At 35.1% G+C, this 21,740-nt stretch overlaps 1 protein-coding gene across 2 annotated transcripts in view; it reads left to right on the top strand.

Annotated features, from left to right (window-relative positions):
* The window catches only part of CSMD1 (CUB and Sushi multiple domains 1), a 1,103,023-nt gene that overhangs the window by 686,595 nt on the left and 394,688 nt on the right, over nt 1-21,740 (top strand). The gene's annotated exons all lie outside the window — the stretch shown is intronic.

Below are 21,740 nucleotides of genomic sequence, written 5' to 3'. Positions count from 1 at the left end.
TGCCAGATACTAAAGGTACAGAATTTCTAAACTTTTTTTTTTCAGCTGAAGCATGAACTATTTGCTAATGTTAATGAAATATTTGATTTGATGAATTTTCTTGCAGTCAAGTAGCAAATTATTTCCAGAGCACTTTATGTCACATTTAACTTTCCATCTGTTCTTGCTTTAGTTGGCTGTCGTGGTCAAACCCCAGCCAGCAAACAAGCCCCATGCAGCCACTCGCTCACTCCCACTAGAGAGATCAGGGAGAGAATCAAAAGGGTAAAAGATAAAAAACTCACAGGTTGATATAAAGACAGTTTAACAGGGAAAGCAAAAGCTGCATACATAAGCAAAGCAAACCAAGGAATTAATTCACTGCTTCCCATGGGCAGATAGGTGTTCAGCCATCTCCAGGAGAGCAGGATGCCATCACACATAATAGTTACTTGGGAAGACAAATGCCGTCATTCCAAACATCTCCCACTTCCTTCTTTTTCCCTCCACTTTGTATTCTGACTGTGATGTCATATGGACTGTAATATCCCTCTGGTCAGTTTGGGTTGCCTGTTGTTGCTGTGTCTCCTCCCAACCTCCCATGCACCCTCAGCCTCCTCGCCAGTGTGGCAGTATGAAAAGCAGAAAAGGCCTTGGCTCTGTGTAAGCCCTGCTCAGCAATAACAAAACCATATAATCCCAGAAACACAAAATCAGCTAGGTTGGAAAAGACCTTGGAGATCATCGAGTCCAACCTATGACCTAACATTACCTTGTCAACTGGACCATGGCACTGAGTGCCACATTCACACTGGCACTGAGTGCCAGCTTTTTCTTAAATACCTCCAGGCATGGTGACTCCACCACCTCCCTGGGCAGCCCATTCCAATGCCCAGTCAGTCCTTCTGTGACGAGCTTCTTCCTAATGTCCAATCTAAACCTCCCCTGATACAGCTGAAGCCTTTTTCCTCTTGTCCTGGTACTCATTGCTTGGGAGAAGAGGCTGACCCCCGTCTGGCTACAACCTCCTTTCAGGCAGTTGCAGAGGGTGATGAGCCTCCTCTTTTCCAGGCTAAATACCCACAGCTCCCTCAACTGTTCCTCACAGGACTTGTGTTCTAGACCCTTCACAAGCCTTTTTGCCCTCCTCTGGAAATGCTCCAGCATCTCTCAACATCTTTCCTTAACTGGGAGGCCCAGAACTGGACACAGCACTCAAGGTGTGTCCCAACCAGTGCCGAGTACAGGGGAAGAATCACTTCTCTAGTCGTGCTGGCCACACAAAAATGTGTGTATCCTCTGACATTGCAAATCTGACTTGGAACATTCAGAGTGCATGTTTTCATTCATTTTTATGAATGGTAGTACGTGTTTCCGTCCAATGAGATAAACTTGCTGTAAAGTGAGCTATTCCCCAGATTTTTCACGTATGGCTGACCAGGTATTTCTCCCGGGTTAGATATTTAATACAAAGTAACAGTAAGGGATATTTTCAATTAAAATAAAATGCATTATTTGTAGTATAATTTCCAGCAGAAACATAGCATACTGTAATGCTGCATTTTAACTATGAATGGAAAAAACCACAAATTCTAGGCATAACTTCTCTTACCAAAACAATTTAGCCATTTTATTAACACGTTGCAATTTCAGGTTCTGTAAATACGATGCTGTACATTAAATTTTATTCCTGTATAAGCAGAATAATTTTTATTACAACCTGATATCACAAATAACAAATATAACATTGTATTCCTTTCTATACAGGGACTACACAGATTTTCATTGTACTAATGTAGTCATTTAAGTTAAATTGTTTTGAAACTGCCACTAAATTCTTTAGAGTTTTTGACATATCATATGTATTCACCATAAATGTCTGCCTTTCAAAAATTACTTTCCCTTTGTTTCTTTGCTGTTTAAAAGAATAAGAGACAGATGAGAGAGAAATAAACAGTAAATTACATGTACAGGTCTACTCTTTTAAAATTCTAAATTTTTAATACAGAAATGAAGCAAGCTTGAATTCTGATTATCAGACAGCTAAACTGTTTCCTCTTACTCTGTCTGGGAACCTGAATACTGCATCAAGCTTGCAATCAGGATAAGGGTACGCAATTAAAATTATGAACACAAGATTTGTTTCTGGGAGTGTACAAAAAGAGCAAGATTTCATCACAGTATATCATAATTTAGCAGCTCTGAAGTTATTTTGTGAACACATAACTTACATGTAAAAAATGAAATATTTTATAATATGCCACAGCATTAAAAAAAAAAAAAGGAGAAAAAAAGGGTATGTAGGAGAACTGAGATTTCTGATGGAGCCTGGGATTTCTTTCTAGCAGGTTATCATAGTTAAATTCCTAAAACAGATTTAGCAGAAGGATGAAGGTCCACCCTTAATTTTCCACAAAATTTGGATCAAACAAAGCACAACCAAGATTACCTTTCACAGCTGTAGAGCTTGGAAGCTTTCTGAATCTACTTACATGAATAGTTGCAGAATGTGATTTATAACAAAATGTTTTCTGTTTACTCAGGAATGCTTCTGCAGCAGGAAAATTTTATATAAACATGTACATTGCATTTAAAAGGTATTTTTAAAGAAGTGAAGGAAAAAAGTTGTATCTCTTAAGTATATGGTTTTAAAAGGTCATTCAGTGGTTTTAGATTTTGATAACTGGTCATGATTTTAATAATTTCAAGAGTAAAGGAAGGTAGTTGAACCTGAAAACAGCATAAAGTCATTATTATGATAATCTGTATTTGCTTGAATCATCAGATTCATATTACTCAAGGCTTTGCTTTACAAGAAACATACCAAAATAGGAAACCTATTAGTTTTTCCTAAAAAGCTGTGAGTATATTGAAAACAAATAATATTTTTTATTTTTTTCAAGATAATACTATTTTAACTAGATGTAGAGATTTTGAAAATATTATATCACATTATATGTAGAAGTTATTTAATGGAAATCTTAGCTATTCTAATAAGAGCGTGAATTTCAGACACTCTGCTTACCTGGCTTATCACAGGCAGACTGTGTAAACATACTATACTATTTATTAGTTTTACAGAATTGATTTTAAAATTTAATGTGGAAAAAAAATGAAATTACTGTTTGTACAAGTTCTCATCACATTATTTAGGATTTGTATATTTTTGTCCAAAATGAAATCATATAAGCAAATGTGAAAATGGAAAGAGTAAACAGTTGTGCACATCTATTAAGTTCACAACCACATACATACCTGCATACATACAGCTATAACTCAGAGTAGACTGCTTACAGGTAAAAAGTAAGGAGCATCAAATCAGTCTGAAACTAGAATCCTTTTCTTCATGAGTGTTTCCATCTACACATGTGCAAAGAATCCCCCAGTGGGGGACTGGGCAATTGGAGGATATGTAAAACCTAGTCATAATGATAATTTTTCATAACCGAATGCATTATTTTTGTTACACATAATATCTCAATTCTTTGACTGAAAATAATAAAAATATTAAAGATCTATGATAGAAAATGATTTTGTGAGGCCATACGTTGAAGAACTAATTAGTGAGTGCTGCTCTTTTGAAATAATCATAAACGTTTTGAGAAAATCTCAGTCTTGTTTTTTTTCAGGTATAAGAGCTGATACTCCAGTATTCCAGGTTATTTGTAATGCAAGCAATTTTATAATATTCACTATATTTTTTAAGTTACTAGAGTCTCTTGCACAGTCTGGAAGCACCAATTCAAGCACCATTTATTGAGGAAATTGTTCTGTGGCAAAACACAAAGACCAATTGAAAGAACTACTTTGTTTTAGATTGATCTGTCTGTAAGGACATCACCAGAAATAATTAGTTCTGGTTTATGTGTAAAGCACCATGCACATACATCATCATTCTGCATTCCTCTGCTTGTCATCTGAAATGGTTGGTTGATAAAAGGTAAGGTGCTTTATCATTATCCCTAGCACCTAGGAAACGGTCCAGTGTAAATTCAATCTCAGTGAATTATTAAAGGCATTTTAGGATTTGTGAACTTGGTAATAGTATTGTGTGAGTGTTCATTACCACTGCAATTTAATATCACTACAGAAATTGAGTTAAGAGACTAGTGTAACAGCTTTGGGATGTAATTTACAATCATGAAAGATAACAAATCCACACTTTACTACTGTGTCAACAGTGTTTTGTAAAACATGCTTAAAGAAGCTAATTAAACTTCTTAAGGCCTCTTGTAGCATTATAATCTGTCAGAAGCTTTAATCTAATGAACAACTTAAATTTTATTCTACTGTAGAATAAAGTTGGAAGTGCTCGATCTTACTTAAAATTGGAATATAGTTGTTTCCCAGAAGAATTATCTGTAATACTCTGACTCAAGTAATGCTAAAATTGCAGTTTAGCATTACTTGTGAGTTTTAGCATTGCAGTGAGTTAGACAAAGTGCTAAGTTGCATTATGTTTAATTGATCTATAGTTAATTTATTCAGAAAAGAGCTGCTCATACTGAAAAACATAAATAAAATCAGACAGCCATGTAATAGTAGGGAAGTAAATGTTCAGTGGTATGGAAGACAATAGCTTTTGTAGCAAGACAGCTTGTTGATACAGCAGTGTCAGGTGACTGGAGTTTCAGTGGACTGGTACAGTTCTGTGTTGTAGTCTTTGTTAAGTCAAGATGCTTTCATCACCTTTAGCAGGAACTTAAAACTTCACTGTGAAGAAAAATTACTAAAAAATAGAATGTCGAATAATTGAGCAGTGCTTCCACACTTCATTCGTTGCTCTGAAAGTTAAACTGAGGGAGAGAAAAAATCTTTCATCTACCTTTAGATGTTACTTAGGACACAGTGAACATTGTTGAATCCCAACAGTCCACCCAGCACAGGCACAAGCAGTGTTCGACAAGGTGCTTTCTCTCAGCTGGCTGCTGGTTCTTCTTGCAATGTACTGACATGTCTAATGAATAAATAATTTAGAGTCATCATTAACTCAGGCTTATATATATTTCAACCTTCTTTTCTAAAAAACTTCACAGATTAGGAGCTGTAGACTTCTCTGAATAAATAAATCTGTTTACGAATTAATTCCTTTCAACCTAGTATTTTCATGACGCTTTTGCTGTCAAACTGTCCTGACTCATTATATTCCCAGCTTTCACCTACACATGTAAAGACTATAATTATTATAGTTGAAGCCATAGTTTGTTTTTTAAATTGAATATTGTTCTTCATAACAAAATCTTGCTTAGGTAGTCAAATTCAGTAGCTGATGTCTTCTGTATTTGTGGTACTTCCCTTTAGTCTTGCCTACTGTCAAGATATACAAAGTTATTTCTCCTTGCATTATTTTGCCAGCTGAGAATTATTTAAGGTCTGATTAGAATAATGAGGATTTTTTTCTTGAACTATTTACTTTATCAAACCAATAACTCTTCTGTTTTCTTGTTATGTTGTGTTAGGAGAGTTGTCATTTTATCTATCTTTCTAAAGGGAAAGCCATAATAAAGAAAAGGCAAAAAGAGTTAAAATGTATCTATGCTTGACAGTGATGATTAAAAGATTGAAACCTAGCAGCTTTTATTTTGGCTTGCTAAGTTCCAGTGTCATCTCATTTTATTGTCATCTCATATATTTTGAAATATCCTGCACTGAATCCTGATAAAATCTGACAAATTCTTTCATGAAAATCTATGGTGAGTGGACATTCAGACTTCCTTCAAGATAACTATTCTTAGAGCAAAAATCTTTTCAGTAAGTAATCTGTAGAGTTTAATCATAGTTTTTTGTTCCTTTAACTAATGATGGTATTGCAGAAGGAACCCCCAATTATTAAAGAAGCATAACTTACCAATTGTTCCTAATGCATGAATCACCAATCTTTGCTGTTTTTCCACTGTTCTGAAGGCATTTTGTGCTCCCATATTTGTCAGAAAAATATTCTGTCAATAGAAAATATCTGTGGGTTTAGATGTGTTTTCAGCACAGAGGTTGAGGAGTTTAGCCTTGTAGTCTACAGATTCCTATACTTTTAGAACTGATCTTTAATTTCATTGTCATAATTGTCTGTTGGCATGTATGTCTGTAATTTCTGTTTGCAGGTGTTACAGCCTATCCTAAAGTGGCTCTCAATGAAATTTTTTTTTGTTGTTGCTGTTTCAAAGGTCATAATTAATGCTGAAATCTCTGTGTAGTGACTATCTTGTGTTCCTGAATATTTTTTACACTTTTTTTTTAATTGCTTTTTTATCAGCTCCTGTTTTCATACTCAAGGGATTTTGAGGTTTTACTTCTTGTGTCCTTTCATTGCTTTTGTAGCTTTTGCCACTGTTTATGCTACTGTAAAGTTATGGAAATGTATCTCTATGGGGTTTTGTGTTTTTTTTTTTTTTGGCAGATTTTGATCCCTTCCCTACTTTCCAATCAAGCCTTTCCACATAAATTTAAGAATTCTCTCCAGTCTGAATCCCAAGATCAATCAGATCAAGTTGCATTCCTTCATACAAAGCAGAAGGAAATTGCAAGAATTACATAAGATATATCTTTCTCACTTTGTCTCAGTGTTTTCAGACCTGAATGTCTTTATGAGATTTTTTGTTGTCTGGAGATTTTTAATGCCTTCCTAGCTTTCTTTTAGGAATCTTGAAAGCCATATTGAAACACTAATTACCATTACTTCTCAACTACTGCTTTGTATCTGCGATATACACTATATACCACAAAATGTACCATGTGCATTTTGATCACAATTTCTGCTGCAGTAGCAATGCCAACTTTACTCCACAGAAGACAGAAATTGCAATGTTGTTATTTGTGGTGAAATCTTTTTCATGAGAAGGTTTCTCTAGGCTTGAGTTGAACAACAGCCTAATCACCCACCATGGAATTGCTATGTGTCAAAGGTGACTTCAATCTTTTAGGGAAAAGAACATTAAAAATAGCACATTTTGTCTTTGAAAGGAATTAAGGGTGCTTTCTTCTCTCCATGCGGGGGTGTGGTTCAGCTTTTCAGAGGAGAAAGAAAAATTTCCCAGGGAAGGAATAAATGAAAAATAAATCAGAATAAGTTCACGATAGCATTGTGCCCAATATGTAATTACTTTAACAAGCTAATTAACTTTAATAGATTGTCCCACTGTTCCTTTGACTGCTTATCTGACCTGTCTATTGAAGCTTTCTGTAAACTTAGCACTCTATTTGCATAGCTGCAGACAATTTGAGGCTACTGTTGTTGGTTAATCTAGAATCTGAACCTGATTTAATTGCAATGAATTATAATGAAATGTTCAGGGTGGCAGGAAGGAAAGAGGAATACATGACTTATGTATGTTTTTCCTGCTGTGAAGAGGTAGCAAAATATGTGAACCTACACTGATGAAAATGAGGTGTTTAGTAAAGAAGACAGACACTGAGGCGCCATAGAATATCTAACTTAAAATTTCAGCAGTGATAAGGAAACAATGGCAGCAACATGTGCAGTAATGTACTTTTGCATGGTGCTGGCACTTTTGAAACAGTCTGTAGATGTTACTTTTATAAAATGTCAATAATTTTTGATTAAGTTGGGAAATAAGGGACTCCTTTGAAAAAACTATTATTTTTAGGAGACACAGGAGCAAAGCTTTTTTACAGTTAAGCTTTGGATTGGAAGCGAACTAATAATACACAAACTTAAAAATCTTGAGAATGCAGTGGATGCGACCTGCTTCAGATCAAAGGATAACTCTACAAAAAGATCTTTTGTATCCAGATCCTTCAAAAAATATGTCTGAAATTATTTACATTGAGTCAAGACAGTGCAATAAAGAAAAAAAACTCTTCCATGTATAGTACTAAACACTATATATACACCGTGAAAACTTTTTTTTTAATAATAGTAGATGTCTGGCTCTTCTGCAATATAAATATTATTTTTAGAATGCTGTGTTTTGTCTTATAATTAGTTGTGTTTACTTGTATTAGTAAAGTAAATTCTCTGAGTGTAGTATGTCCAGAGTATGCAATGAACCTTGCAAAGCAGTATGTGGAGCTTCAATATACATGAAAATTTGATAGAACAGTAAATTACTCATCATATCAGCAATTAAAAATAGCTAGCTTGCTATCTAGCTATGCTATTCAGTGTGCTGGCTTTAAAGGCTTTGCCTCTTAGCCCTAGTTAAAATACCTATGTCACGATGTTCATTGTTGCTAGTACTTTTTTCTTGCCAGAGGACTTCTGGCTGTTAGAGAGAGATAAGCAAAGCATTGCTTCTTTCACTGGGAACCCTAAAATATCCCTAAAAGGGCTTGGAAGCAGGCTTAATTCAGGAAATATTGCTTATCAAAATACGTACTCATTTACCACACACCAAGACTGGTTGACTAATGGAAAAGGAATACATTTGGATAAATTGAAAAAATAAACATTTACTATTGAAAGAGAACTTACCTCCTGGTGGAAGTAGTGTAGCTGTATAGTGTTACTGAGACAAGAATCTAGTTCACAACAGGTATATTATTAAACAGTAAGGAAATTGAATAAATTTTGTGCTCGAATTTAAAAATAAGTAGATATTCACCTGGCTTCCAGAACATACATTATTATAAACAGCTATTATGTGGTTGCACTCTGATTGCAACTTGGTGAGATTTTCTCTCTCCTACCCCACTTTTCACTCAAGTGAACCAACATGGCAAATAATTTTATATTGGCATGAGCAATAGATCACCTGAAAACAACACTGTTTTAGTTATGTCTAGAATCAGAATTCCCATAGCAGAATTCTCATTTCTTTGGAAAACATCTCTTAGGAAGCATTTTTTTTCTGATTTTCTCTGTCATTTAAGCTTTTCTGTGCCATGGGATTTTCTTTGTTTATTTGTTTTTATTTGCAAATATAACCGTCATATAATTCAGAGGGGTCATATCTACAAAAATAGAATGCATCTGTTGCCTGATACTCTATGAGGCCTTGTGTTAACAGGGTATTGAGGCCATGTACTAACAGGCTATGTACAAATAAGTTTGGTTTGGGAGGCAGAGGGGGGTGTATTTAGTTTTGGAATAAAAGTGTACTATTTGAGAAAAAACTTGTCCTATTGCTTATTTTGTTTTCTGTGACACTTGGGAGATATTTTTCCAGTAAACCAACTCATATTACTCCTGCTTAACAAGCTACCAAGTAGTAAATCCTGAACCTCTGCAAAACATGATGTTCCTTTCTTTACATAGTAACAATATTTGAAAGTAAAATATATCAGCCTCATAGAATGGAAAAGTTTTACATCAGTTTGGGAAGTTCTCTTTTCTTATTTCAGTTCTTCGTTGTTACACTGAAATTTTGTCCCAACAAGATGCAGCCAACATTTTCTGTCAAACTGTCATAGTTACTGTTTGGCATGTTCTACTGCTGATACAGCCCAGAAATTTTATTTCATTGCATTATAATTTCAAATAAGGGAGATAAGTTTTGTGAAGGTGGGTACATAAATGTCAATTCCTATTAACTACAGGGGTTGCGTGATCCTTCTTGTTTACAGTTATTTTCTGATAGTTACCAAACAGTATTTGTGGGGGAACAACAAGGTTTTTTGTTTGTTTTTAACCAGTATCTTAAATTTCTGTGTACAGACAAAGAGGGAGAACAAAACAAAACAAAAAAAAACCAACAAAACCAAAACCAAACCAGTTGGGAATATATTAATAGAAATCGTGTTGTTCTCCATTGGCTTTATTATTGGGGTAAAGCTTGGTGTTTCAAGTGGAAATAGTTACTTTTTGCCATTTAAGAATACCTTAAGAAGACAAAAAAGAGTTTTCTACTTAATGATACAACTGTAAGTACAAAGTAATATGGTCAGTATAATGAGAACATGTTAAAAATGCAGATAAGTCAACTTCCTTGGCAAGATACAGGAAAGGTGTAAACATTTGCCTTAGCTCTATCTAATCCAAGTATCAACAAAACCCAGCAAGGTTAACTTTTACCACTTGAGAGTATCAATGAAACACATACCATCACTGAAATGAGTAAATACAGTGGTTCTTGTCTAACTCAGTGCTTAGCATCCTTAGGAAAAAAAGTGATAGACCTGCACAAAGCTTCCATCCCAAGAAAAAACTTGTATTTCAGAAATACTAATCATATTGTTTGGACATGTAGTTAGATTTACATGAACATGGTGGGTTGGTTTACTTGTTTGTTTTTAATGTTACCAATATAATCACTGCTTGGCTGCAGTCATGCCAGTGCTTCATCCAAGTAGTATATTTGCTGATCACACTCATATTTTCAAATTCTTTATCCAAATTTTGAACTATGTCCACATGAAGGTACAAAATAGTATGACTTTCAAAGATGCTAAGAGTCAGCATCTTAGCATCTGCATTGTGTTACAGATTGAACCAATAAAACATTTAAACTTATAACACAAAAAATTTCTATTTTCAGTATTCTCAGAGAGAAACATTTTATAGTCCTTTTTATGGACACAAGAAACTCCTAATGCCAGATGGAGCCAATACTGCAAGCTCACTGCATGAGGAATTCAGTATAGAACAGATATTTTCAGAACTACATCCTAATTTGGTAATAATCAGTCCATAAAAACTGATCTGAGATTGTCTGGTCTTTTCAGTCAGATAAAGGCTGGGCTTTTTATTAACACTGTCATATTAAACATAAAATGTACCTGGAAATACAATATTATTTGTAGTAGCTCTATCAAGGAGGGCTCAATTTAGATATAATTTCTTTTTTAATGGTCTCTATTTTTCTTAAATACAGACATAAGTCTTTAATAGTAATATAGTATATAGTGTTCCAAAAGTAAGTTAATTCTTCTGAAGTTGCACCTATGAGTTATTTTTGATAGAGAATGCATTTCTACTAGCTCTATTTCTATCATAGGAAGGAAGATGAATAATCTTTCACCCAGCAAGTTTCAAAAATAAAAGAGCTGAAAGATAAATTACATGATTATCAGATAATGGAGAGTTAAAATTGGAAAATATTGAACAGATGCACCAATTAAATTCCGTTTCAATGTATAGTATTTAGGGTTTGGGGTGTTTTTCTTTGTTTGTTTGTTAGTTGGGTTTTTTTTCAAATAGAGTAGTTGGAGTTGGAAGGGACCTTCAACAGACATCTAGCACAACCCCTCTGCAATGAGCAGGGACACCTTCAGCTCAATCAGGTTGCTCAAAGCCCCATCCAATCTTACCTCGGATGTTTCCAAGAATGGGGCATCTACCACTTCACTGCACACCTGTGTCAGTGCTTCACCACCCTTATTGTAAAATCTTCTTCCATGTATCTAATCTAAATTGACCCTCCTTCACCTTAAAACCATTACCCCTTGTCCAATTGCAACAGGCCCTGCTAAAAGGTTTGGCCCCGTCTTTCTTACAGGCCCTCTTCAAGGTGTTCTGGGGCTTTCTCTTCTCCCGGCTGAACAAGCCCAGCTCTCTCAGCCTGCCTTCCCTCTGTTCATGGCCACTCTAATGGGTCTATGTCTTTCTTATGCCAGGGGGCCCAGATCTGGTTGAAGTCCGATAAAGTTTTTAAGACAAAATGCATGAAGATTTTTTTTTTTTTTTCTGGTAGTGGTAGGTTTTTTGGGATTTTTTTTTTTTTTTGGTTTTTGTTTCCAAGAAACTAAAGTAAGCTGTGTACAGATTTATTCCTGGAAGACCTGCAATTCTGTCTGTTAGCAGCTCCTTTCCCCCCCAGTCTGCAGCTGGGAACCAATGGGTTATTTTCTTTTACCAGATATAGTTTAAATCTATTGTAAGATAACAGGATTTCACTGATTTATGGTCGAAGAGATTAATAATAGAGAATCATAAAAGAAGATAGAGAAAAAAATAATTTTCCTTATTTGTTATTATCTAATATGTCAGATAGATTGATCCTAAACTCATTCCCAATACACACCGCAGAGAAGCACAGTCTAAAGGAGCTCTTAAAAGTATTCTCACAGTCATCTTTTAGAGACTGTTTCTAAACATCCCCACATATAGACTGAGGTTTTAAATACAGAAATCTGTGCAGGTTTTTCTTAGTCAGAACAGACAATGTAATTTCTGCAAATGAAAGTCTAACAAAAAAAATCATGAAGCATTACTTCCAATGACTCTTTTAATCAGTTTTTTTTCCCCCTGGATTTCTGTTTTTCATTAGATATTTTATAAGAAAGCAAAATGGGATATTTGAAACCTTTCATTAAAACAAAAAACAAAACAACTCATCCAATATAAAATATGTAATGGAGAACAGTTACTAAAGTAATGAAATTAAATTAATTGCACAGAATGGAAAAACATTTTTCAATTCATTATATTTGTATATTCATTTTAGTTTATTTTGAAAATCTTACAGTAGCAACCACATAGAGTAGCACAGAACAGTCTTTCTTAACACAGAAGTATAGTGAGTACCTGATGTACTTAAAAATCCCCTATTGAATACTTTGATGTACCTAAAAAAATTGCCCTAGTATTGTTCTTATATCATTTAAATGAGTTTTTAAGTTATAATAAGATTGATAGTTACTGACCGTTGATTCATACATCTGGTTTTAGCATTGCATCTTGTTGGATCTTAATCCTCTACTAATAATTCACAATAATTGAAGGTTAAAGAAATAAAAAAATTAAAAATTGGCAGCTCTTGTTTAGATGAGCAGTTTCTGAATTTTATCATAGAATTTAAAGTTTTCTCTATATGGACACTAAAGAATTTGTTAAGGGATTAATATGAACACAGTAAAAAATGTGGAGTTTTCAGAATGTTAACAAAAATGCCTCTGAATAATTGCAGTAAAAACACTATCAGTGCAGTTCTCATAAACAGAATACTGTGTGTGCTATAAGAGCTATATTTTATCATTGCAGCTATTAATAATTACACTCAGCTATGGAAAAAAATTTAAAGCAGCATTTTATCTCTGAAGTGCCCAATTACTATATATTTGTAGCAGTAAAAATGCCTTCAATTTAGTTTTATATTTGTTCAATTGTGAGCTTGTTTTAAATTTTTGTTTTCCTTCAGGAAAACTGCCATTTGAACTTCAGGACCTTACACGTATCTTCTCTGGCTCTGGATGTAGAGCTCCTTGAACACTATAAAAAAGTGGCTTGCAGAACTCAGGGCCTGGGTGGAATATCACTGTATTAAACAATAAAATCTAATTGATTGTGGTGTCCTAGAACTTAATGTTCCAGTTTTACTGGACAATGAAAGCTGTATATCAGAAAGACCCCTAGACATATAAGGAATTATTGCTCTTTTATTCATCAGCTTGAGAGCGGTAACAATCTTCCAGAGGAAGAACTCAGAATGCTATGGAATATTGTCCTTACGATGTTTGTTAAATATCACAACAGTAATCAAGAAAAATATTTGCTGACACTGGTGAATCAACAAACCAAGATGTTCTTATTCCAAACACCAGTTGCAAAACATAAAAAGCCCTTGCCTTTGGCTTTAACCTCTAGCCAAATACAAAGTATGTTCAAGTATCACATGCAGTGTGAAGTACGACAAAATAAACACTGAGCCTGGGTGTTTTTGTGCACAAAGTTAGAACAGAAAGGTTTGTCTTTGGAGAATAAAGTTCTGAGTTATGTCATATGTCCTGTAAGCTGAATTACAATTGAGACGCCAAACCTAGGGATAGCTTGGAGGGTGACACAGCGTCTCTGCTGACAGTCCTTGGCAGGCAAGTCACGGCAGCTTTAAGAGCGAGCCCCTTCCTCTGAGGAGCGAGCCCCAGGCTAAGGTGGTAGAGGCAACAGCGGAGGCGAAGAAACAGGAGGGACTCTCCATGTGGGCTCTACAAGCTAGGTTTATTGCAGGTGAAGGATCCAGGGGACAGAAAGCTGGACAAAAAGGTGATATCACAAGAGGGTCCAGAGATTTTATACTCAGAGAAAGGAAGGCAGGGATAAGGGTAACAGCCAATCGGGTAAGGCAATAGGGGAGGCATTAACAAGGAGGCAACCAATGGGGATAACTTGCAGGCAGGGTCAGAGACAGTCTACCAATGGGGCATCAAGTAACACAGAACTTTCTAGAACTAATACATATTTCAACTAAGGAGATAAATATTTATGGACTTATACATAAAACTAGGAGGGGAGAACAGTAATCAATCAATTCTCAACAGCCAAATTAAAAGAGCGAAGGGCTATAGGAACTCACCCTAACCTAGAGGTCATCTCAGACATCAGCTCAGATGCTGCTTTTGGGTCTGGGGTCATTGTGGCTATAGCCACTCATACCGCAACATACAATAGCATTTATATGCCTTGAATGATGCTCAGGTGTTGCTGTTTACTGATCTCTTCACTATAGCTCTTGCATTCCAAGGTGACATTCATTTCAAACCAATGAGGAAGTCTAAAATACCTCAGATTATATATATTCCCAAAAAACTTATTCCTCTCTGTTGTCTATAAAAGCAGCTTCTCACAGATGGAGATCACTCACTGCTAACAACTGAATTAGATAAGACGAAGCCTTACCTCTCCTCATTTCACTGGGCCAAAGGGCTTTTAAGCATACATGTAAATTGCTCAGACCACATAAGGAACTTAGGTTGTTATCTTGGGAGGGTATGATTTGAATATGTTTTTGGAAAATATATAAAATTTCTGCTTACATTTCCATTTTTACCTGTCTGGCTATGGTCTTAGAACTTTATTTATTTAGGGGAAAAAGAAAACATATGGCCTTAAAGAATTTTATATTAAGTTATCCTAATTTAGTTTTAAATAAGTTGTCAGCCTGTTCCAATATAACTGTCAATATGTGCCATGAGAAGGGAACAAAGTGAGTAAGCAATATTTTGCCAGATTCAAAATGTTCTGTAATGACTACATAAAATTTTCAAAATTCATTATCACAGGCAAAGTAGTCTTCTTACTTTTCTCCTGTTAAGAATCATTCCTTATGAAACATACACCTAAAATGTTTACTGGACAGTGTTTCTTTATAATACAGTGAAGTTAGTAATGAGCTTAATGAATGTAATAACTACACAGTAATGCCACATAAAACAATTATGGAACATAGTCCTTTATTCAATGTTGGGTTATTTCATTTTGAAGAGGCACTTTCATTGCATGCTTTCATTTATTAACGATTAAGCCTTCAACTCTCAATGTGAAGGATAACTGAGTAAATAAAAAATATTGCATTCTTAGACTACTCAACGGAAAGTATCTGAATCATTGAAATTGACAGTGTCATAGTAAAACCTTATTCCTGGGCTTATTCCCTTACGTCTGTGTTTTCCTTTCTTTCATGCTTTTTACACTCATCAGTTCTGCATTTCATTTGAGCTGTTTTCTTAGACCCAGACTGACAAAAGTATTTGATATAAAATTCTCTTGCAAACTCCTTGTGGTCCATCATGACTTAAGATGCTTGTCAATTTTTTCCTTTACAGCGAGAGCCTTCTGGATTACTATTAGTCATTAGTTTTCCTGACTCACCTGAAAACAGCTCTCACTGAGAGGTGAGCTGGGACATACCCAGTTCTCCTGAACAATGCTCAGGAGAGCATCTAGGGGCACTTAGCAAGCTAAGATTTGCTAAGGTACTCCTATGTCTTTAAATTAGGGTGAAAAATCCTCACCCCAAACCATATCCATTGGTTTGGATTCATTCTTGTCCCAGGAGGTAATAAGGTACAATGCAAATGAAAGTATTTATTGACAGCATCCAGTATAACAACATATGGTTAAGGAAGCAGGCAGAGAAAAATCATGCTGGATGTAATTACTTTAAATAAGAAACACCTCACATTGCCCCTCTCTCTCCCTCTCCCCACTTCTGAACTCTTTTCTTGTAGATTGTGTTAGCTGTTGTAAGTAGTCTCTTATTTCAAATACTACATAAGGAAGAGAGGATTTACATTTTTCCTGTTAAACTGATAGTTCTTATTTAGGAGATAACCTGGTCTCACTTATCAAGCATAATAAGTATTTTTTCACGTCATTGGTATTGTAAATAGTCTTGTTAAGCTATCTATCCCCTCTTACATTTTGTTGAGTTGTTCCCTAATTTATATTCATGTATAAATTCTTTCTTTCCCCAAGTCGTGACCTCCAGCTTCATTTCACTTTGCTTTTCCTGTACTCCTGACACTGAATTCATGTCAGCTCTGACTCGTTTCTCTTTTCCATGAGCAATTTAATTCACTAAAATGGCACACAGATGTCTCACCTGGAGGGACTGGGGAGGAGAGGATAATTTTCTTCCATTATAGTGTCTAAATAAGAACACAGAAATTCCAGCAAGAATCAAAGTTGATACATGTAAGGAGGGGCAATACGGAAGCAAAGGATTAAGGAAGGAGAAGTAAATGTAGGAGAAGGAGGAACAGAAAAGAACATCACACTTCTTTTAGGCAGCAGCTGCTTGTCAGAGCATCTCATGTCTGTGAAACTGCAGCCACAGTGTGCATGTTTCACTGTCAAGCCCTCTAACACAGCTTGCAAAACTACACATTTACTTACAGCTAATGCAGCTCATTACTTGCTCGTAGTTAATACCAGATACGGCCTTGGCCATCCTGGTGCTACAATGAGTTTGAGGTAATAAATCTCTAACATTCTTTCTTAATATATCTATACTAAATATAGATGTTTACATATAGAATATAGATAATACATACAGAGAGACTATATATGCACACATGCATAGACATTGTCTTCATTAATTTGCTGCAATCATCATACTTTATACCTTGAAAAACTACCTCCCGTTATTTTGTCAGTTAGTGAGTGATGATCATTGAAAGTTCTTGTTTGGACATGTATCTGCAGGGATTCTCATATAAATATTTTAGCTGAGAGGATTTCAAAATGGAAGATAGCTCTCAAGTGAAAATTAGGGTACAGTTTTCTTCTTTCCTCCAAACCCAGAGACCTGTTAAGGGAACTCATTAAATGTTTGTCCTTGTTTCGGCCGGGACAGAGTTAATTTTTTGCAGTAGCTGATGGGGCGCGGCTGTGGGCGTGTTCAGGAGGTTATTTTATACCACAGGGCATTGCCGAGGGTAGGGGTAAGGGTCTCTGACTTCCAAAAAGAAGAGAGTGGCTTCTGGTCAAAAAATATGTTGGCATTGTCTGCCACTGTTCATTGCCTTCCGGTTCCTATGAGCACCTTTGTATATGAATCACCCACTTTTTTGTATACTTTTGCTATTAATATTGTTGGTGTTACTGTTCTCATGTCATTGCTGTTTTCAGTAAATTGTTCTTATTTCAGCACATGATCTTCACATTTTGTGCCTCCAGTTCTCAACTCCATCCTACTGGGCTGTGAAGGGAAGGAGCAGGGGGGAGTGAGCAAGCAGTAGTGTGGTTTGGAGTCTCAGTGGGAGAACTAAATTGGGGAATACTATTCCTAAGCCACAACAATATTTTTCACTTTTTCCAAAATAAATAAATAGATAAATAAATAAACACATTCTAGAGAATAGGAATACTTCTGTGGTTAGGTGAATATAGAAATAGCAGGAGTATTTAAAACTGATGCCTAATAGGCTTTGTTGGCGGGCTTCTGTGGTTTTCTTTATCTGAACTAGTCCTTATAGAGTCTGTACTTTTGAATTTTATTTTGTTTAGACTTGATTCAATTAATTTTATTCTTTTTTACTGTATTTTTAATAAATAATATGACTGTAACTATATAGATATTTGGCTTAGTACCAAATGGGGAAAGCAGCTAAATTAGAAGGATAAGGGTAGATGAGTTGACAAAACCCATTCTAATTCTTTCCCGCATTTTCATGAAACTGAAGTGTCAGTATTTTTATAAGATAAGATTATCTGTTTGTTATAGTCAAAACAATGTCAAGAACCTTGTAAAAGAAACAAGATTTGGTTTATTTCTTCAGACAAAAGCATTAATTTTTTATTAACAGATCCAAAATCAAAACCAAAATTACTCCTCTCTAGATTAGTTCTCTTAGTAAATGTAAAGTAGTTTTGCTATATCTGAATTTGAGTCAAAGAATAACTACTGGAAAATCTTAACTAGAGAAAAAATACTTCAGTGACAATTCTGTTAGTAATAATTTTGATAAAGCGTATCCCAATCTCTTGATAATGCAATAGACTTCAAAGGACGTTCTGCTTCTGTATCTGACATACTATACATAAGGAAAATATTACTCCTTCAAGCCTGCATGGAAATAGAATGTCTTATTACACTTGTATAAACAGTAGATTAGTGTCTGTGTGAGGAAATGATGGAATAAGAATAAAAATTAAAACATCACTTGAAGTAGTATAACATGAAAAGGTTTATCTGCAGCTCTCAGTGAACAACAGAAGGAGAGTTTCCTCTGCTGTCTCTGATCCTGCAACAGCCTGGCTGGCTTCAGATTTAGATGGAGAATAGCTGGGGTTGTTTAATTATTTCTTATTATTTCTTGTAAGACGCCGTGTTTGCCACCAGAGGTGTAGTGTGGTACTAATATAGCTATAAAGCTCTCAAAACCTGCCCCTTTAGTTCTTTATGGTGCTGGAACAGGCACAGGAATTCCCTGCGAGTCTGTCTTGTTCCATAGAGCACAGTGCAACACCTAGTATGCAGAAATTAGAGATTTTAGGTTCCATGTGCAATCTTCATTCTAAGCCCTAGGGTAAATGCACTGTCTTACAATGTTATTTGAAAAATTGTTTTCTGTTTGTTTCTTTTCCTCCCACAGGATTGCAATTTAACAGGTCACTGAGTGTTTGATACTCAGTGAATAAACAGCTATTTAATGCTTCCTTCAATCCTTTTTAGTGCTTGGCCTCAAAGACTGTTTAGCCCAGAGCATTCAAATATGTCACTTGTCCAAGAGACACTTGATAGTTTTAACTCCCTGATCCTAGAAAATAAGTGCCTGACTGCCATCAGTACAGGAGATAAAAACTCAACACGCTTCAAGACAAACCAACTATTTCCAGAAAACGCACAAATAATGTTATTTATACATATCTGTGTGTTTGTTCTTGAACAACTTGATTAAGGTAATTTAGATTAGATACCATTTCCATCCAAGGCTAGGGCAGATTTTGAAGACCGTCTATGCTAGACCTTAAAATCAGATTCAAAAATGGATTACATTTTTCATAGCAGAGGCAGAATTCAAACATGAGGAATTTAATTTCTTTTGTATTAGTTCCCATACAATAAATGTCTTCAGCTAAAAGGAATGGAGAAACTTTCAATATTCCTTTCAGACAGCATTGGAGAAATCTTTAAGAGAGATCAAAGCATGAAATCTTTTAAGGAGAACTTTGATATTAAGAAATATGGGGGTCTTTACCTTACCTGAATAATTTTTCTGATACAAGGAAGTTCCAAGCCTTCATCGGATTTTAGATTTAACACCTAATCTGAGCTAAAATTGCTCTATCTATATTCATATAGAACAGAAATGAATAATATGTGTATGCACTTGAAATAAAGACGACTTTTCTTTAGTTGCACCTTTGCTTTCATAGCAATCTGCCTGCACAAGTCCTGCCTGTTAGTATTTCCTGAACACCTCAGAAGGGGTGGTCACATTCCCAATGCCTATTGTGACTCTGTGGTTTAAACAGCTGCCTACATTGATCCCAGGAGAGATCAAGGAAGCGCTCATCAGTCCAGGGCAGAATAGTTTCAATATGAGAGTTGTGAGGTACTGGAACAGGTTGCCCAGAGAACCTGTGGAGGCCTCATTCCTTGGAGTATTCAAGGCCAGACTGGATGGGGCTTTGAGCAACCTGGTCTAGTGAAAGGTGTCCTTGTCCATGGCAGGTGGTTGCAACCACAGGATCGTTAAGGTCTCTTCCAACGCAAATCATTCTAAGATTCCATTATTTTCTGTTGTTGTAACCTTAAATAGTATAGTCTCTTAAGCAGGAATTGATATGAAGTTATATGAATTGATAATAACGACTAAGTTTTTTTTACACTTTCTAACTTTCTCCAGTTAAAACACAAACAGCATTGCTGTTAAAGAACATATTCCTATCTAGAGTTCAGTAGGAAGGAAATCATGCAGCTAAATTAGAGCTCTGCTAAAATAGGTTGCGTAAAATAATCTCTCAGTGTCATTTTAATATTATCTTTCATAATATTATGGGGAGATTTGAGACTATTTAGTGGTTCCTTGCAGAGTTCACATACATGTGAAAATATCTTATGTATTGTCTGTCTGGGAAATTGCTGTTTATTAGAAACGTAACTAAGGAAAGATCTGCTATGAACATGCTTTTATAATGATGTTCATTTAATCTTTTATTAATGTACAATTATAATTGTAATTCATATTACAATTTAATATTCAGCCTAGAGTTTTGCCAGCTTTGAAATTCAGAGCTCTGGATATACTAGATAGATTGTTAATGTGTGTATATTTCTTTTATAAAAGAAATCAAAACCCCAAAACAGTGTTTGTAGGATGTAAGTTTGTGTACTTGGACAAATGAATTATCAGTTCAGTGATATGAACTACAGACCATATATAGTAAAAACTTTTAAATTTAGCATACATTTTGTCAATAGGTAAGAGGTACTAGCAAAGATAGAGTCTGTATTCTGCATATGGTTTTGTTTTTTCTTTTCCTTTTCTACAGGCACACCCAAATTCTAAGCAGATTTGAAACAGAAAATGCCAGTTTGTAGATAGAAATATTTAGAGTGGTGCTCTAAAATAGTCTAAAGTGTGTGTGAAAGAATATATAAAGTATAAAAGTTCATTTGAATGAGATGTAGAAACATGTATAAGTGTGAATGTTTTAACCAACACCTTTAAGAACTCTAGAATGCCATGTCTAAAATGAAGCGTGTAAATCTTCTTGTAAAAGACCAACCCTTTTTTTCAATCAAAGCTGTTTTTAAGTAGGATTTGGGTGTCCCTTATGTTGTTAACAAATAGATAAAGAAAATGAGATTATAAATAAAAATGAAATTTCTTTGATGCAGTTTGCATGTCCTAAGTAGATTAAAAAAACATCTATTAAGAATGTCTATATTTCAATATGTTGGTCTTGTTCTATTGCAGAAGAAAAAGGGATTCAGCCATGGTTCTAAATAGACTTCTCCAGAATCATTATTTATTAACTTGATGGGTTTCCTAGTAATCTGGAATATTTAATGAAACTGATATCTCATACTATGATGGAAAAAGGCATGTATATCACTATATTGATTAATTTTGGAGAGAGACTAAATCCCATTTCAGTTTGGTTATTTTTTAGCTCCAAAAATATGTATTGTCTACTCTAGTACTGGCAAATCTACCCTCACACAGATGATATCTTAGCTGGGAATTTCTGATATTCATCAGTTTGACTTTTGTTTCAAGTAATCAACATTTTTGAAAAGGAGAAACTTAATTTTGTGTAGTTTTCCAGAGTTATTCAGGGAAAAAAAAAATAAAAAAGGTAAAATTTGAAATCTGGAGCATGATCATGCAAAACAAAATAGAAGTTTACCATCTGATAAGCTAAGACGTGAATTTAAATCGTATCAGGTTCTCTGCGGTAGCTATTCCATTAATAAATGGTGTAGTGTAATGAATGACAATGAATAATCCAGTGTGGCCCAAGGGCCTGTTGCCTGTATTAGAAAAATTCTTTGTGCACTTTCTTTATATCCATAGTTATGCAAGTTGGGTAGCCTGCATGCAGTTGTGCTTAGACTTCTCTTTTTTCTTATTAAATGTGGGTAGGACTTAATATACACAAAATCAGTTCTACCAGCATAGTTGTGTACCAATAATTTACC

The sequence above is a fragment of the Corvus kubaryi genome, unplaced genomic scaffold (assembly GCF_017639235.1).
Source record: "Corvus kubaryi isolate FWS band 111438036 unplaced genomic scaffold, C.kubaryi_AGA036_p1.0 split3-73, whole genome shotgun sequence".
NCBI lineage: Eukaryota > Metazoa > Chordata > Aves > Passeriformes > Corvidae > Corvus > Corvus kubaryi.
Note: the sequence above shows the minus strand (reverse complement) of the source record. Positions and strands in the feature narration are given on the sequence as shown.